Source organism: Onychomys torridus, chromosome 11 (assembly GCF_903995425.1).
Source record: "Onychomys torridus chromosome 11, mOncTor1.1, whole genome shotgun sequence".
Taxonomy (NCBI): Eukaryota; Metazoa; Chordata; class Mammalia; order Rodentia; family Cricetidae; genus Onychomys; species Onychomys torridus.
The window spans coordinates 6,135,409-6,154,068 of NC_050453.1; positions in this window are offsets into that span (position 1 = coordinate 6,135,409).

Below are 18,660 nucleotides of genomic sequence, written 5' to 3' on the forward strand. Positions count from 1 at the left end.
ACTCTCTAAATAAGAGAAGTCTGGTAAGAAAGCTGGAACTCCAAGGGAACCAGACACAAGAGATGAGAGAACACCATGGCAACGTTCTATCCCCAACCCCAGTTTTCTTTATGCCTGGTGATCTGGCAGTGCCCACAGTTCAATTCTTGGCCAGTGAATGCCCTCCTTGGCAGTGCAATATGAAGCCATGCTTCCGTCATTCAGCAGAAACTGATCTTAAGCAGAAACTTAAAGCCTTAAGCCCCACAGAATGGTAAGTGAGGCTGTGTATTACCTTATGGGTAATCTTGATTGTGAACTTGATGCCATGGAAACAGATCTATGGGCATATCACTGCCGTGTTATCTAGATAAGATTAGCTGAGATGGGAAGAACCTACCCAAATGGTGGAACCATTTACATAGAATGGGGTCCTGGACTATACACAAAAGACAAGGTGAGCTGTCATCTCTCTCTCTCTCTCTCTCTCTCTCTCTCTCTCTCTCTCTTCTTGACTGAGGACACAGTGTGACCAACTAGTTCACATTCCTGCCACCATGACTTCCTGCTGCTGTGATAAAATGCCATGACCAAAATGAATTATGAAAGGCTTTATTTTGGCCTATAGGAGGGATGACAGCCTACTGTAGCAGGGAGGCACAGTGGCAGGGGCAAGATGAGAGATCACAGCTTCAACTGCAACTGTGAAGCCAAGAGACCAAACTGGATGTTCCGGTGAGGGTGTCAAGGCTGTCAACTCTCAGAGTCACCCTCAGTGACACACTTCCTCCAACAAGGTCACATCTCCTAAACCTCCCCAACGGCTCTACCAACGGGGGAGAGGTTTTCAAATGCTTCAAACTGTGAGGGGACATTTCTCATTTAAACCATCATGTCCTCAAGATATGAGCTGTGATCCCCCCCACAAACGAAAGAACAACAACAAAAACTCCTTTGCTTTTAAAATTACTGTGGTCAGGCATTTTGTCATAGCAATGAGAAAGGTAACAAACACAGAAAACTGGTACAGAGAAGTGACGAACCTGACGGTGGTTCTCAGGCCTGTTTTGAGAGGAATGTGGAAGAATCTGGAGTTTTGGACTGAAATAACTCTAGCATGGTATTAGCAGAGCTTAACAGGCCATTCTAGTGGGGGTCAGAAGACAAGACCACTGGCAGAGATGTGGACAGTGGAAGCTAAGCTCATGGTGGTTTGGTGGGTGAGGGCTTTGTCAGGAGCTCAACTAAAGGCCCTTGTTTCTACATTCTGGAAAAGAATCTGGCTGCATCCTGCCCGTGTCTTGAGACCCTGAATGAAGCTGAATACAGGAATAATGAACATTTTTTTTTAATTTTTGGTGGAGGAAAAATCAAGATAGAATAGTACTCAGATTCATCAAGGAAGGATGTGTGAGAAAGCTTAACGTTTCAGACAAGGAGATTGTAGATGTCAGAGCCACAGAGTGTTTGCTGAGGGAAGCTGCAGGCATGACACGGAGATGACACAGAGATGACGTGGAGATGATGCAGAGACTATGTATGCTGCAGGCAACAGATCTGGAAGAGTGGAGCTACCCAGGCTCTCTGAGCCCCAGATGATTCCTCATGAGCCCAAGATACTGGACATGGAGCAGTAGGATCTGGCTTTTTCTCTGCTGGGTGTTAGTCCTACTTGTGTATGATTGAGTTGCTATATCCCATTCTTGCCTTTCTGTGTGGGGATGTTTATCTGAGCCCTGTATGCCAGAAGTATGTGACTCATTTAATTGTTCAGGGTACACAGATAAGAAATCGGCTGGCTCTCAGAGGACAGTCTACACTTTTTGGACTGCATTGCAATGTGAAAGATTATGGGGACTTCTGACATAGGACTGAATGCATTAGCGTTGTGTTTGGAGGTCAAGTTGACTAGGGGAGAAGTTTTGATGGTTAGTCTTGATTATCATCTTTGTGAGATTTAAAATTACCATGGAAATAAATCTCTTGCCATATCTATGAAGGACTATCTTGATTAGGTTAACTGGGGTAGCATAGGAAGACCCACATTATATGTGCATAATACCATTGGGTTGAGATCTAGGAGTGAATTAAAAGAAGAGAGTGAGCTGAGCACAAACATTCATCACTCTTTGCTTCCTAACTGTGGATGTCCTCTGACCACCTGATTTCAGCATCTGTTGCCATGACTTCTCTGCCTTGATGGACAACATCCTTCAGTGATGAGCCAGCGTCAACTTTTCCCTCCTTAAATTTTGTATCTTTTCTGAGTGAGACAAGTGATGAATGTGGCTCCTTTTCATTGGCACTGTACTCTGGTCCTGGGATGCTCAACTATTTGAAAAAAACAAAACAAAACAAAACAAACAAACAAACAAACAAACAAAAAAACGGTCAGGATTACAACACTGTTCCTGCATCCTCTAGAAGTGAAAGGCCACTAAGAGTCATCTTTTCTACTTTTGTGCCGTGAATAGTAAGTATTTCATTGCATACATATATCACATTTTTTTCTTTTATATTTTTAGTGGACAGGTTAGTTGATATGGCTTATTGTGAATAAGCCATAATGAACATGGGACTGTAGGTATCTCTTTGCCAAACATTAAACATACACTCACATATTCTATATACATATGTATTTGTGAGTGTGTGTGTATATGTGTGTGTGTGTGTGTGTGTGTGTGTATGTCCAGTAGTGGATTATCTGGATAATATGACAGTCCTGCTTTTAATTATTTGAAAACCTCCATACTGTTTCCTATAATGGCTACCCCAATTTAGTTTCCACCAGCAGGAGCTAAGGGCTTCCATTTCCTACATTCTCATTCTCATTGTCTACATGTGATGCTGTACATGTAACTCAGTACATCCCTCAAAGTAAGTGTGTATACTTCAAAACATCTCATTGAACATGATAAATACATTTTTGTTAATTAATAAAAACAAATACACGACAACAAGAGAATTGCCTTCTCTCCAGGCCCGGCCAGCAGCTGTCTCAGAGTGGCGAAGGCCATAAAGTGCAGAGCCCAGAATCGGTTTCCTGGCAACCCAGGGTCCAATAGATGCTTGTTGCTTTAGGTGCACTCACAGTGTAAGGGAAGACAAGTGGGCCCCTGCAGGGGTCAGATTGTTTTCCTGTTTTCTCTCTGCTTTGTTTTGTGGTGTCTAGGGGACTCTGTTTATGTGGGTTTTGGCAGGCTTGCTTGACCCTGAATTCCTCAGTGTCATTCTCTGAGGCAACAGAATTTGTACAGAAGACTCCTTTGAAAAATGCTGAAGTCTTTTTGGGGAAGTAGTTAAAGAATCACAATTTGTCAGAATGAGTATACTATTACTGGAATATTTCGAGTAGAAGAAAACAGTGAAAAATTCAATATCAATAATGCCATGAACTAAAACTGCCTTTCTGGATCTCTAATGTCACCATTTATTTATCTTCATGTATTTATTTAGTAAGAGAACATCTTGCCAAGATTTGGGATCATCAAAATGAATGCATGTCTCCAGTTCTTCAGGATTAAAGACTATACAGAAGTCAGGACAAGTGTTGGAATAATCAGAGTGTCCCCAGGCCACACAGCAAAGAAGATCACAATAGTAAATGAACACAAATCAAGAATACATACCCTTGCTTGCCTACCATATGTGGTTTGCCTTTCTGCTCCCACCTCAGATATCAAACAATTAGCTCAGGCATCCCCAGGGGGGACCTTGCTTGTGCAATGAGTCTTATCACACCGGACTGCAGCAGGACCCATGGCTACCTGGAGAGCCTGACGTCCCTCTTCCTTCTAGATCTTGATGGAATGTTTCTCGATAGCATTGATCTGAATCACAGCTCTCTGTTCTTTGCTTGTGTGGGTCAGTCATTCCATACTCAGGCTTCTGTGACTTTTTCTCCCTTTTCATGTCTAGTGTCTACGGATTCCTGCCTCCCCGATGGATTCCTTGCTCAAAAGATGTTTTCTGTGACTGCTGGTTGCTCCGGGTTTATTGTCTGTTGTAAAGCAAAGCGTTATATTGTATCCTCTATGTCTTATGGAGATCTTAATGAAGTGGAACTCTTATTTATTTGCCTTATAAACGTCAAGCTCCTGGAATTTGAGCTAAACTCTGCTAGAATTACAGGGTAGGCACATTACCGATATGCCAGGGAGTAATGGGAACAGCATGCTTCAGACGGCACTTAGCACTCCTCACTGATCCACTAGGCTGGCATGAATATTTCTTTTCCCTTCATATTTTATCTTACTTTACTTTTTGAAGCAGGGCTCAGGATGGCCGGGATCTTACTACGTAATCAGTGACTTTGAACTTCTCTGATCCTTTTGCCTCTGCCTCCTACATAAACTGTATGCTCAGTTTATATGGACCTAGGGATTGAACCCAGGGCATTGTACATGATGGACAAGTATTCCACCACCCAAGCTATAGCCCCCCACCCTCAGCTTCTGGGATTAAATTTTTCTTTATAATAAATTGCTTTTTTCTTGTAGGTCTTCTTTTATCTCACCCTCTACATGTCTTTTAATTCAATAAAAATATATCAAGTACTACTACATGCCAGTTACTGTCCTAGGCCCTGGGGATGTAGTGAATAATGAAATAGTTTGTTTCTGTCATCATGTAGCTAAGCAGAAAAGATTACTGACTCCAAACGTCTGAATATTCATTGGATAAACAGCTTATGTTGGCTTCTAACCCTTGCTGCAGAGCAGATCAGCAGCAGACGGTCGTGTCTGCTCAATGCCAAAGAAAGACACACCATCTTGAGCAACTGAGGCTGTGTATTACTGAAGTACCAGGCCTGACTGGAACCTCTCAGGAGGGCTTGTTACAAGCCAGGCGTGGTGGTGCATACCTTTGTAAACAGAGGCTTTTTCATCCTGCCTGGTCCCGCAGCAGCTTATAAAATAATCACTTAGAGGCTTCATATTAATTACAAACTATTTGGCCCATGGCTCAGGCTTATTACTAGCTAACTCTTACATCTTAAATTAACCCATTTCTAATAATCTATGTATCACCATGTGGCAGGTGGCTTACCAGCACTTTCATATCTTGCTTCTTAGGTGGCTTGCTGGCTTCTCCTTGACTCTTCCCTCTTCTCTCTGTATCTCTGCTTGGATTTCCTGCTTGGCTATAACCTGCCTTGCAATAGGCCAAAACAGCTTCTTTATTAACCAATGGTAATAAAACATATATCATATTCATAGTATACAGAAGGACATCCCACAGCACACTTTTAATCAGGGGAAGGCAGAGGCAGGTGGATCTCTATGAGTTTGAGTCCAGCCTAGTCTAAATATCAAGTTCTAGGACAACATGGGCTACATAGAGAGCCCTTGTCTCAAAAACAAACAACAAAATGTTTCTAAGGAGGTCGTGTTACAAATAGATCCTTAGGGCCAGAGGTCCTGATTAGGAGGGGCCAAGCAGAGCCTGGGAACTTGCATGTCTACCAAGTTCTTTGGCAAAACTGATGCTGGTAGTCTGGAGTCCACACTTAAGGATTATTATTAAAATGTTTGCCGAGAGAGTGGTCAGAATCCAGGGAGGGAGAGGAAAGGTCGCTCAGAGTCCAGTTCTTAGATCCCACAGTGGGAGGAGAGAACTGATTCCTAAGAGCTGTCCTTATAACATGTAACACATCCAAACACACATGTGCACCCAGAGCTAGGTGAAATTAGAAGACACATTCTGCTCCCCTGAGAAGACCAGGCATTTAACGGGAAGCCATTGTCTGCTGGGGCCACCATAACAAAGACAGACTTAAACATCAGGCACCGAGGGGTTGAGCCAGGATGCCAGCATGGTGGGCTCTGCCTGAGCTTTGCCTTTGATTCCTAGGACATTGCCTCCTTTTTGTTTGGGCATAGTCTTTCCTTTAGGTGTGTCTGTTTTAGTCTTTCATAAGGACACCAACCATGGGGTTAAAACCCACTCATGTAACTTTGTTTTAACCTAAGTACCTCTGTAAAGACCTTGCCTTTTCTAGGTGTGGTGGTACTGCCTGTAATCCCATCAGTCAAGAAGCTGAGGCAGGAGGGTCACAACTGTTTGTTTTCCATTGCTGAAAAGAAGACCAGGTCCCAAAGAAACTTGGGGAATGTCTTAGTTAGGGTTACTATTGATGAAACACCATGGCCAAAAGCAAACTGGGGAGAAAAGGATTTATTTGGCCTACACTTCCACATCATTGTTCATTATTGGAGAAAGTCAGGACCAGAACTCAAGGAGGCAGGAGCCAGGGAGTAGGTGCTAACGCGGAGGCTGTGGAGGAATGTTGCTTGTTCTCATGACTTGCTCAGCCAGCTCAGAGCCACCAGCCCAGGGTGGCCCCACCTACAATGGGCTGGGCCCTCTCACAGCAATTATTAATCAAGAAAATGACTCACAGACTTTTCTACAGGACACTCTGATAGAGGCATTTTCTCAATTGAGGTTCCCACTTCCCAGACAATGCTAGTTTGTGTCAAGTTGACAAAAAAACAAAAACAAAAACCAAAAAACCAAAAAACCAAAAACTACCCAACACACTGGGCTATACAAGACTCTTCATAAAAAGAAATATTAAAAAAAAAAAAGACCCCCCTCTCTAATCTGGAGATTCTGGAGTTAGGACTCCAGTACATGTATTTGGAGGGCTAAGGGGTATAATTCAGTCTGTAACAACTATTAGACTAAGAGGGGTGAGTGAGTTCTGCCAGAATGAGCCAAGAGCCATAGAACAGATCCATGGGAGCAGATAGCCACATGCCATTCCACAGTGTCTGAGGATGAGGAGCGGTGAGAGGAAGGGGTCCTGGCTTAACTGCTACAGTATGGTTGCTAAACATGTAAATTAAATTAGGCTAATTTTAATAAAGTAAAGCCCACATTTTCAAAGTGGAAATGCCAGTCAGATGGTAGATTTTTATATTTAAGCAAAATGAGACAACCAGCTTTCTGGAAAGTCACCCTGTAATTGTCCACACCAGGCATGAGCACTCAAGCTCTCCTGTAGGGCTTCTCAGCCTTCTATGATTGACAGCTAGAGCTAGATTACTCCTCATGGGTTGGGGGTATGCTATTGTCTTAGTTGATTTTCCTGTTTCTGTGATAAAATACTTTTATCCTGTGGTAAAAAGCAACTTGAAGGAGAAAGCATTTGTTCTGGCCCACAGTTCAAAGATCCAGTCCATCATAGTGGGGAAGTTAAGGAGGGCATCTGGAGCATGAGGATGCTAATCACATCACAGCCACATCAGGAAGCAGAGCGCCATGAATGCAGGTTGGTGCTCAGTTCTCTTTACTCACTTTCACTGTCCAAGATCCTAGCTAGGGAATTAAAACACCACAGTGTCTTCCCACCTCATTTAAAGGATCAAGATAATTCCCCACAGGCATGCCCAGAGGCCTGTCTTCCAGGTAGCTCTGGAGTCTGCCCTGTTGACAACATTCACCATTACAGAGGTGTACTGGAACATGCTGATCACCAGTCTGACCTCTCTTACCAGGTGATGGTAGTACTTGCCCCAACTTGTGACAACCCAAAATGCCTGAAGACATTGCCAAATATCCACAGAGGGAACAGGGACCAAAGTTCTTCCAGTTAGGAGCACAGCTCTGTTTAGCTTCTATTCCTTAATATCTAGGCACCACATGCGGGAACTCAACAACTTTGTGAAGCAGGTGCATAGGCATTCCTAATTGATCAAACAACAAAAACAACACAGCCCATTTGGTCATGTTTACACACCTAAGGATGCCTGTCAGATCTCCACATCTGTTCCCTTTGTACTCTCGTCCCTAGGCATAGAATAAGGGCAGTCAAGTCCCTTCTTTGCAAGTGACTCTAAATCCTACCTTTCTGACAACCTGAGATCATAGAAACATTTCCATTTCCATGCCCAGAGGACAAGACCACTTGGCAGGGAAGCAAGATCCTTCCAGATCCACATGTAGCCCCCCTCAGCTGTTCTCTTTGCTACAGCCTGACAGATAGGTATCAGAAAAAAACTTAAAGTGCTCTCTCTCTCTCTCTCTCTCTCTCTCTCTCTCTCTCTCTCTCTCTCTCTCTCTCTCTCTCTGTGTGTGTGTGTGTGTGTGTGTGTGTGTGTGTGTGTGTCTGTGTGTGTGTGTGTGTGTGTGTGTGTGTGTGTGTGAAACACACCCAGCCCTCTTCTGTCTGCTAGCCAAAACACAATTTGTTAGCCTGTCAATTATCATTGCCCTGGTGCCAGACTGTGTTTTTAATCCTCTCATCACGCACATGAAATACTTTGTGTTAGCCTGGGAAACGCTTGTGGGAGTCACAGTCTTGCCTGTGACTTTGTTTCCATTTCCTCCATATTTCTTGGGTGTCAGAGGTATGTCTTTGCTTCAGAAGAAGCTAGTGACTAATGAGCCTGTCTGCAGAATGCCCAGGAAAATGACTGAAATCATTGCTGGCTGAGAAGAAATGGCATCTATCAAGTTAGTTTTTCATGTCACAGGATTTGCAGAATATGCAGTTTGTGACCTGCCTTGGGCTAGCCACAGGGTGGATATTAACTGATGCATGCAACATGTCTATGCCCTTAAGATCCCCTTCCTGTTCATGTATGTGTGAAGGCATTTGTAGACACGTATGTGCATATGGAGACTGGAGATGTTGCTCAGCTGTCTTCCTCAACTGTTCTTCACATTATTTTTGAGACAGGGTCTACTAAACCCAAAGCTTGCCAATTCTGTTAGAATGGCTGGCCAGTGAGCAGCAGGGGTCCTCCTGTGGGATTAGAGGTGGACTCTGAAATGCTGGCTCTTTTTTTTTTTTTAAACATGGATGATAGAGATCACCACTCAGATCTTCATACTTAAATGGTGATGGTGATCACTTTACCCACAGAGCCATCTACTCTATTATCCTTTCTTGTGAGATATTTCATCTTAACCACACTACAAAGATGCCCAGAATAAGAGGCCACACTGGGTATGGAAAGGACCAGGGATTAAAATGTCAGTGGCACCTTTCTTTATCCCATCCTTGTGTGTGCTTGTGGCTTAAGGTACCAGAGAGTCCCTGGGAGAATCCATTTGACTCTTCCTCCCATAAACAATCCGCTGCAATGGCATGCCTTCCAAGTCCTTCTGTCGAGACAGCATGATGGTTAGTATCACTGGCCATATCCTTGTATTCTTTCAACATTTTTTTTTGTGGTTTGTTTTATCTGAAGACTGTTCACTGGCCCCAAAGTGATTCCTTCCTCCCTGTTACTATTCTGTTGTCTTTACAGCAGGTAGCCACTTCATTGTGTTTAGTTCAGTTATGTAAGGATGATAAGCCATCTTACATCCACATATCACCCTGGCAGACACGGCTCTGCCTTTTTGGACTTAGGATCTCTGGAATGAATTGCATCCTTCCAGCCAAGAGATGCTGGAAATGCCATAGAGCCAGACGTTTTGTTTCTGAGCCTGCTAATCCTGCTTTACTGTGGTTCCAGTAACAGCTCAGGTGGGATCTCAACAAAGACCCTCTCAAAGTCTGTCTAAATGCGAGAACTCCAAGTATTGATCTCTTTCTACTTCCAATGCATGGCACCTTTGTTCTGAAGCTGCTCTTCATCCATCCCTACAATTGATTTTGAGTCTAAATTGATTGGAACTGAATGGAAGAGAAGCCAAGAATATCACTGAGCAGGTTGAATCAGTCAGTGGAGTTTATTTGGCCACAAAAAAATGCAGAGACAAGATTGGAGCACTGAGTGTTGAGCTGGCATTTTCTGGGAGGAAAGAGAGACATGAACCCTGCTCACTAATAGCTTTGGAAATTCAATAGAAACTTAATGCTGTGACCTAACAGTGATCTGATCAGATCACCTCAAAATGGACAAGACTCCCTCTCTCTATCCACCCAGCTTTGCTAGGCAAGGAAAGTACAAAGTGAAAAGAGTCCCCTCTCTACCCACAGCTGGTGTAGAACATGTGTCCAGGACATACATGAGCACACACAGAATCAACTTGAGTAATTCAAGTGTTTCGTGCATCTGATGAGAGGTGAGGGGAAGAGGGTACAAGAATCTAACAGTCCATCCCTCATTTGCTTTTTCAACTGGGCTTTTTCCTCTTCCTTAGCCATGGTTACCACTCAATAGCAACGGGTACACTTCAAAAAAGAAATATCAACACAAGTACTTCCTTCACATTCCCTTCATGTTCTCTCTAATCAAATCAGTGATTCCTACCAGTTTCTGATCAGTTACATTGTGCTTCATCTCTGTCTGTTAGGACTGTACCCTTAAAAGCCTTACAAGGACCAATGAAGTCCATCTTGATATCACTTTTTTACAGATAAGAAAATTGAGTCCTATAAAATGTATTAAATTAGCCTGAGGTCATACATCCATGTGTTGGTCATGGTATCAAAATAGAATTTGAGTTAAGATCACTGTGTGATCAAAATGAAATTCAGGTTGAGGTCAGTGTGTGACCAAACTGAGGTTTGAGTCCAGGTTAATGTGACTCTACATGTCCTGAGCATTGCTTCTGGTCCATGTCTCTCTTCTTAGACCTGCCATATCCATTCCTGTAGGAAGGCCATTTCTGCACATTCCTTTCAAGTACACTTCCCATTCATAGACACTTTAGCTGATTTATCACAGGGGAATCAGCAGTATATTTACAGATTGTGGTGATTAATGTCAATTCCTTTTTAAAAATATTATTTAGAAATCATTTGAAAATTTTGCACAGTATATTTTGAACTTACTCATCCCCACCCCAGATCATCCGTCTCTACCCACCCAACTTCATGTTCTCTCTCTTTCTCTAAAAACAAACAAACAAACAAACAAATCAACAAACCAAACAAAATCAAACCCAAGCTGCCACAACAACAAACCAGCATAAGAGCCCAGCTTGTGTTGGCCAACTCCCTCTGCCCTGGAGTGTGGCCTGTGTGCCGGGTGCCACTCCACTGAAGAAAACCGACTCTCCTCCTTCAAACAGCAGCCCCGTATAGGTGTGGGACTTCCTGTCTACCTAGTCCACTCCACGCTGGGGTTTTCTCTGCCTTGAGCTTGGGCTGGCCTTGTGCCCCCCACCCCCCGCTGTGTCTTGAAGTAATCCACTACCCCTTGGCCTTACAATTTTCTCCCCTCCTCTTCCACAAAGTAAAGTCAGTTCTTTTTCGTCTCTCTGGCTGAAATGGGAACACTGGCTACCATCTTTCCTGGGAATTATTTTTTCCTAATAAGTTTTGAAACATCTTTATCCAAATTCTCATGCTGTGTCTTTTTGTGTTACCATCAGACAGATGATACATTCCAAATCGATAGAGGTAGTGACTCAGGAAAAGGGGGGTCTTTTTATTACCTTTAGATGAATAATGATGTTAAGCTCTGTAATGTGGAAAGCACTTTCTACACCCTGAAATATGACTCTCTTCATTGCTGGAGTAGAGATAATTTCAGGTAACCCACACAGCACAGGCTGTCAGCTTTGCAAAGAGATAAGTTGAGACTGATTCTCTCTTACTGAAAGCATCATCAGAAAGCCTAGACCAACTCAGTTTGTTTCCGCATTGCAGGTTTTGGTGCTGAGCAGGGATGTCACGCAGAGGCTTCCCTGACATGAGCTTAGAGAATGGATTTCATTCCTTTCCTCTTGTAACTGCTGGCCCTGTGGCCTCACTATAAATAATCAAAATGGGCAGGCCCAGGGGGCCTGCTTTCAGTCCTTTTCCACACATTTATAGAGAGGAGAGAAGAGAATTCTTACTCTGGATAATCAGGGCTGCAGCTAATGGAAAACAGATGAGTTACTGCAAAGAACACCATTGGGGGCATGGCATTGACAGTAGTGGTGGGACACAGGAGGCTGGAGACAAGAAGCTGCTGTGGTACACCCGAAAGACAGAGGTGACCATTCCTCAGATCAAAGGATTCCTTAACATGGACAACCACAGAGATAAGCTGTGTCCCCAAGTGAAAGAACTGCTTCTTTATTTGAATGTTAAATATTGTCTAATGTAAAAAATTCTGTTGATGCTACAAGTGAGTTACAAATATTTACAAAAATGGGCTGGGGAGATAGCTTAGTCAGTGAAGTGCTTACCTTGAAATCATGAGGACTGAGTTCAGATTCCCAGACCTATGTCAAAGTCTGGCTATAGAAATATACCTGAAACCCCAGTATTGAGGTGGGAGGTAGCGGTAGGAGGAGGTCCCCAGGCTTGGAGGTCAGCTAGTCTCTTCTCAAACTTCCAGGCCAGTAAGGTAACCTGTCTCAAAAAAGGTGGAAGGTCTTAAGGATTGATACCTGACCACATGGATATTGTGAACACACACACACACACACACACACACACACACACACGGCTCCCCAATACATTCATGGAGAAAACTTTGCAGACCCTAGGAAACTGCTGAGATGTGAATTTAGCAACACAGTGCAGCTCTCTGCATGCCTGAGCACAGGTAACCACAAATACACATGTATGTGTGAGGTATTTTCCTGTGCATGAATGTATATATGTGTGTGGGCATTTGTCCCTGCACAGACACATATATTTGGTGTTTATCTTTTGTATCTTTGATATCTCTGTAAGCGCTTGGGGAGAGGGTTTTGAATGATATATGGGCATGTCTGATTCTCTTTGCGGACACATGCATTTCTGGGAGCTGCATAACTAGAGATGGAATTTTCCTAAGTTATCTCCAGGAGAAATGGGTGCCAAGATATAGGGTATAATTAGAATTTGTTAAAGTGTATTCTTGGCAACTACCTATTTAGTACACATTTTATATGTTTTCCCTTCTCTTTCCAGGTGAGAGTCAATTGCTTGCCATCTTTTAGCATTATGTAAAATTTTCTAAAGAAGATCCTGTTGATATGATGAAATGTAGAATTCATAGTGATGCCTGGAACCCACATTAAACACATTTAGATTCATGTTTTCTCCTAAGGAGTCTGCCAAATACAAACATGGTATCTTCCCAGAGAAATGAATGTGTCAGACAATAATTATTAGACAAAATTTGATAAATTCTTTGAAATCATACTTCTTTTAATAAGGTCAACCTACCCAGACTTGCCATACCAGCCCCATTTGCATAAAAAGTCATAAAATTCATCCAGAAAGTAAAAGGCTAGGAGAAGAGGTAAGGGGTTGTGGGAGAGGTGACACAGTAAAGGAAAAGACAGCAATGCAAAGGATAAGTGTTATGCTTTCAATGTTCATTCCATGGGCGTTCCTGAGAGAAACAGAACACAGAGAAGTAAAGGAAGACAATTATCAAAGCAGCAATGGAAGATGACTGCTCAGAACTCACTCGAGAATGTCCTGCTTTTAAATCACGGTGGGGCGATGAGTGATGGTCACACAGAATGACATGAGGCCACTGTGCAGGTCAGCATGGACGAGGCAAGTGAGAGAGAAAACCCAGAGAGAAAAAGGAAACATAAAACAAAAGGAAAATCAACTATGAGGAACTGGCAATCAAGTGTCCCTCAGATACAGGTTAGGGATGCAGGAAGTTTCCTTTTTTTTTTTTTTTTTTTGAGAATGTTCTCCAGAAAAAGCAAACCAACAAAATACCACACACACACACACACACACACACACACACACACACACACACACACACACGCCACCCCTAGAAACTGGAAGAAGAATCAGTGAAACTAACTCTGACTCAGAAAAAGTGGGTCTGACCCCAAGTTCACAAGATTGAGTGACTGCAGGTCTCCTGGCACTTTAATACCTGCAGGACACAGTTCTTCTTTTAGTGTGGAAAAAGGGTGGTGAGGAGGTAAATGTCTTTAGATCTTTTGGGACGTCTTAGGTCTGAGGTTAGTTAACTGTGCACTGAGTAAATTGTACTATCAATCATAGCTCTTTACAGCACAGCAAATAGTCATTAATATGGGTGATTTTTATTTACTATATATTACTGCAGTCCTATATTTGATGACATGCACAGACATACAGGCAGATAGACATACTCGTTTGGGACAGAATCTCTGGCCCAGGCTGGCCTCAAACTCCCTGTAAAGGTGAGAGACCTTGAACTCCTGATCTTCTAGTCTCTGCCTCCCGAGTCCTAGGATCACACCCTGTTTATGTCTTGATGGGAATGGAATCCAGGGCCCTGTGAATGCTAGACAAGGCCTCCATCAACAGAGCTACCTCCCCAGGCCTGGCTCGGACTGTTTTGAACTTCAGTTGATGTTTAATGGTGTGTTTTACTACACATCCCAGAAAACACACCTCATTCTCTGCAGCCTATCAGTCTGAAGTCTGTTACTTCCTCTTCCCAAAACTCTTTGACTTTACCACAAGCTACCCTACTCCCATGATTGTCCTCCTCCCTTCGGGCTTAATGTATCCATCACAGAATGTTCCCAGTTTCAGATTCATCCCCCTCCTCAAATTCAAAGCAGAAGTTTCACCTGGCAAGGTTTTGAAATCCCTTATCACCTAGATTCTGACTTCCATACTCCACACCTCATTCTTCAGCAAACTATAGCTAGATTGAAAACCACTACCCAGGATCCTTTACTTCTGTGGAATGTGAAGTGTCCCCCACACTTGGCTGCCGGCTGGGCACATCACTTTGGAAGCCATGAAACCTTTGTGATGGGAAAGGTTTCTTTCCTTTCTAACCTCCTGCTATTGAAGGAGGTCACTATGCGGCGAACCATTGGTAGTTCACCCTGTTCTCCACTGACTGAATTGGGAGCCCCTTCATCACCATGAACCTCATGATGTCCTTGGCTTTGTGATGGATCAACTCCTTTAAACTGTGAACCAAAACAAACCTTTTTTCTTCTAAGAGGTACCTTGTAATGGCAATGTAAAGCTATAACATTTTGGAAGCCACTCCATACCTGGCCTGTCAGTCCAGCAGCTCCTCTTTGTGTCACCCATATGTGGCTTTTCTTCCTGCAGTCTAGTGACAAAAGGGATCCCATTACAATGCAAGCCATTTGTGCTAATCTTTTGTGCAAAATTATCTGCAGAACGGGGCCCTAATTCAGAGAAGAGTCCACAGCACTTCAATGGCCAACAAGTCTGCGTTACCCTTGCCCCCACCATCTTCCTTCCTGTGCTCCACTTCTTGTTCAGTACCAGCCAGGGCACAGTTGGTTTGCTTCCTGCATGCAAGGCAGGCATGCCTCAGGCCCTTTGGTTGTAACTTCCCTCTCTCCTTCCCCTTCTGAGGGGAACTCCCCCTGAATCCCCATTCTATCTTTCATCTCCCTTAATTGCTCTAATTTTTACCTTCAAAAGATGATCACAGCTGCCTTACTGTATGAATTTGTTCACTTTCTTGCCTTTTTCTTTCTAACCTGGAGTGTAGCTTTCTAAGATACAGACACTTCTATGTGTGGATGTGTCTCAAGTTTTAGAATGATGCTTAATATTTAGTAGATGCTTATTCAGTATCTGTTCAAATGAATTAATAAGGGCTGGAGAGATGGCTGGAGAGATGGAGCACTTTCTGCACACACATGGGGACCCGAGTTTGGGTCCCAGCTTTCATATTAAATGCTATGCATGGCTGTGCACATGCCTGTAACCCTAGTGCCATGAGTGACAGGGATTGGAGGATCACTGGGGGCTGTTGGTTCCTACCCTGGCTCTGCTGTCAGTGAGAGAGGCTGCCTCAGATGAATGAGGTGGAGAGTAATAGAGCAGGGCACCCTAGCATCTCTGGCCTGCACACACGCTTATGGAGAGCCATATGAATAACACACCACACCATACTCACAGACATAGATGCTACACACACAAAAGGGTTAAAAAATCAGTGAGTAAATAAATACATAGGATCCAAATAAAAAAGAATGGAATGGATTAAAAGGAATAAAAAGAAACAAGTAAGGGGCTGAAAAATGCTAGGAATGATTAAGAAAGCATTTGTTTCTTCTTTCAATATGAGAAAGCACACACTTAATTTCCACTATTTGAAATACTTTTTACATAGTTCAAAGAAACAGGGAAAGGTAAATTGAATTGGGTTTAGCAATGAGTTTTTAAAAACTTGTTTTATTACTGTATTACTGTTAATGTTCTATTGCTGTGAAGAGACACTATGACCATGACAACTCTACAAAGGAAACAATTGAATTATGGTGGCTTGCTTACCTTTTCAGAAGTTTAGTGCATTATCATTATGGTGGCATGCAGGCTGACATGGTGCTGGAGAAGTAGCTGACTCTCCTACATCTTGACTTGCAGGCAAGAGGAAGTGGTCTGTCTTGCTGGGTATAGCTTGAGCATAGGAGATCTCAAAGCCTGCCTCTACAGTGACACACTTCCTCCAACAAGACCACACCTACTCCAACAAGGGCACACCTCCTAATGCCACACCCTTTGGGGGGTCATTTTCTTTCAAACTACCATAATTAGTTTATATGTATAGTGCCCTGCCTACATTTATGTCTGTATACCATGTGCATATGCATGCCTGGTACCCATGGAGGGCAGAAGAAGGTCTTAGAGCTCCTGGAATTGGAGATACAGATAGTTGTGAGCTACAATGTGGGTGCTAAGGACCGAACCTGGGTCCTCTTAACCATTAAGGCATCTCTCCAGCCCCTAGTGAGGAACAGTTAAATGTTATTAAAATTAATAAAAACTGAAATGAATTTTATGTGGACAAGGATTTAGTTGACTGTAGGATTTTAAAAGCCACAAACTTAGAATGTTCTGAGGAGATGATGCTTTTATGCTGAAGTGTGATTTGCTCTGCAGATTTGGCCTCAGATGGAGACCTTCAGCACCATGTGGAAACATGTAAAGAATGCAGATTCTTAGGTACCATCCCCATTTCTAGAGGAGAAAGTTCAGGTTCTCATTTGTGTTTCTAGGGGAACTGACTTTGGGGGGGTCATATTGTTGCTTCTGCCAACTGTCCTGTGTCTTCTGTACACACAAAGCAACATTTCTCCCCATCCTAAACCAGAAAACAAAGGTTTTAAATCTTCCTTGTGTTCTCTTTCCCTTCTAGTCACTGACCCAGTCTCACCTTCTTTTTATAGCATAACTCAAAATAATTCCCTAAAAATTCTCTGGTTTTTTTTTTTTTTTTTTGAACACAGAGTCAGGTTTTCCTACTAAGTGGCTCTTTCCAAGGTTACTCTCGGTGTACTCTAAGGGGTCACATTCACACCCCATGATCCTTGGTCCATCAGCATGAGCTGAAAGTTGATTGCACTCATTAAAAATCCTTTCTTTAACTCCTCTTCCTTTATCCTAGTCTCCTTTGGTTGTGTATTCTGTATTTTAAAAATCCTAACTATGGCCCCAAGGTTTCTCTTCCCATTCCTGTTTGATTTTGTCTGCTGATGATCTGTTTTCTATGTCTTAACCCAACTGTTGCAGTAAATTCTAGATTCCAGACATGGACTGTGGTGCACTATAAACATTTGGTGCTTAATCGATTCTTGGAACCAATGTCCAGTTCTGAGCCCCTATACATTCCCACCTAGACTCCCTCCTTCATAGCCTCAGTTAGAGCAACCTCATCCTTCCATAGCACAGGCTCAAACTTTGAAGTGTCTTTGGCTGACTTTTCTCTCTGGAGTCATAACCAAACCAACAGCAAATCTTATTGGTTCTCCAGATTTAACCATCTTCTTTGCTACTTTGTACTAACTCACCAAGATATATGGCCCAAGGGACACGGCAACCTCCTCACTGGTCTTGCTTCTTTTCTGGTCCCATGGCAGATGATTCTCAGCACAGCCCTGATCACGGCTCATCCCCTCACTCAGATCCTGCCTGTGAGCTACCCTGTTAGCTGTTGGGAAACCCTTACCTTGATTTTTGGTCCTTCCTGATCTGTTGCATTTGCATCTTAACTCCTGTCCTTGCCACACTACTTTCTCGAGTATCCCAGGCACATTTCCATCTCAGTCAGTTTTGTCTGGACTCAGTCTTCTCTGGATGTCTATGTTGTGTTCTTCCCATGTCATTTCTCAAAAGTCACAATCCAGGGGTCATGTAGCTAACTGTGGAACCCTTATTTTTTCTCACTCTGTAGATCTGCATTATGCTGTATGTGATCTGTTCTGTGTTCTTTATCATCTCTCTTCTACATTTAAAGACAAAGCATGGAAATATAAGCAATTCATACCCCTGTCCTCCCCTGGGGTCTGCAGCAGTGCTTGGCTCGTGCAAAACAATTCTTACGTGTTTGTTACAAAGGAATGAAACCATCTGCTCTTACTATCAATGCCTATGGATTACACTCACCTACAGGATTAATGGAAAATATAACACCCTAGTGCTTTTTGAAGAGAAGAATTACATGGTTTTGTAGTGACTTTGTCAGTACCGATCCTCTTCCACTTGACTCTTAATGACTCAAGGGTTGGAACTGGGCCTATTTTGCTCACAGTTTTCCAAGGTCAGAATATGATAAGGAAGGAAATCATTTGTTTTGCACAAAATTTAATTCAGCTTTATAGGAGGAGGCTGAGGCAGCTCAAAGGACCAGCAACCAAGATTCTTAGAGTATTGTAATGGAACACTACAAATCAAAATGAGTCAAATATCCATCAACAGCAATCCAACTTTAAGGGATGATAGGACTATTAGCTATAACTTTTAGCTCAGTTGGGAGTGCGGCTCAACATAGTACTAAGTGTATTTCCTGATACCTGAGACCCATGAGTGGAAAGGCTGCTTGACTGAAAAGATGAATG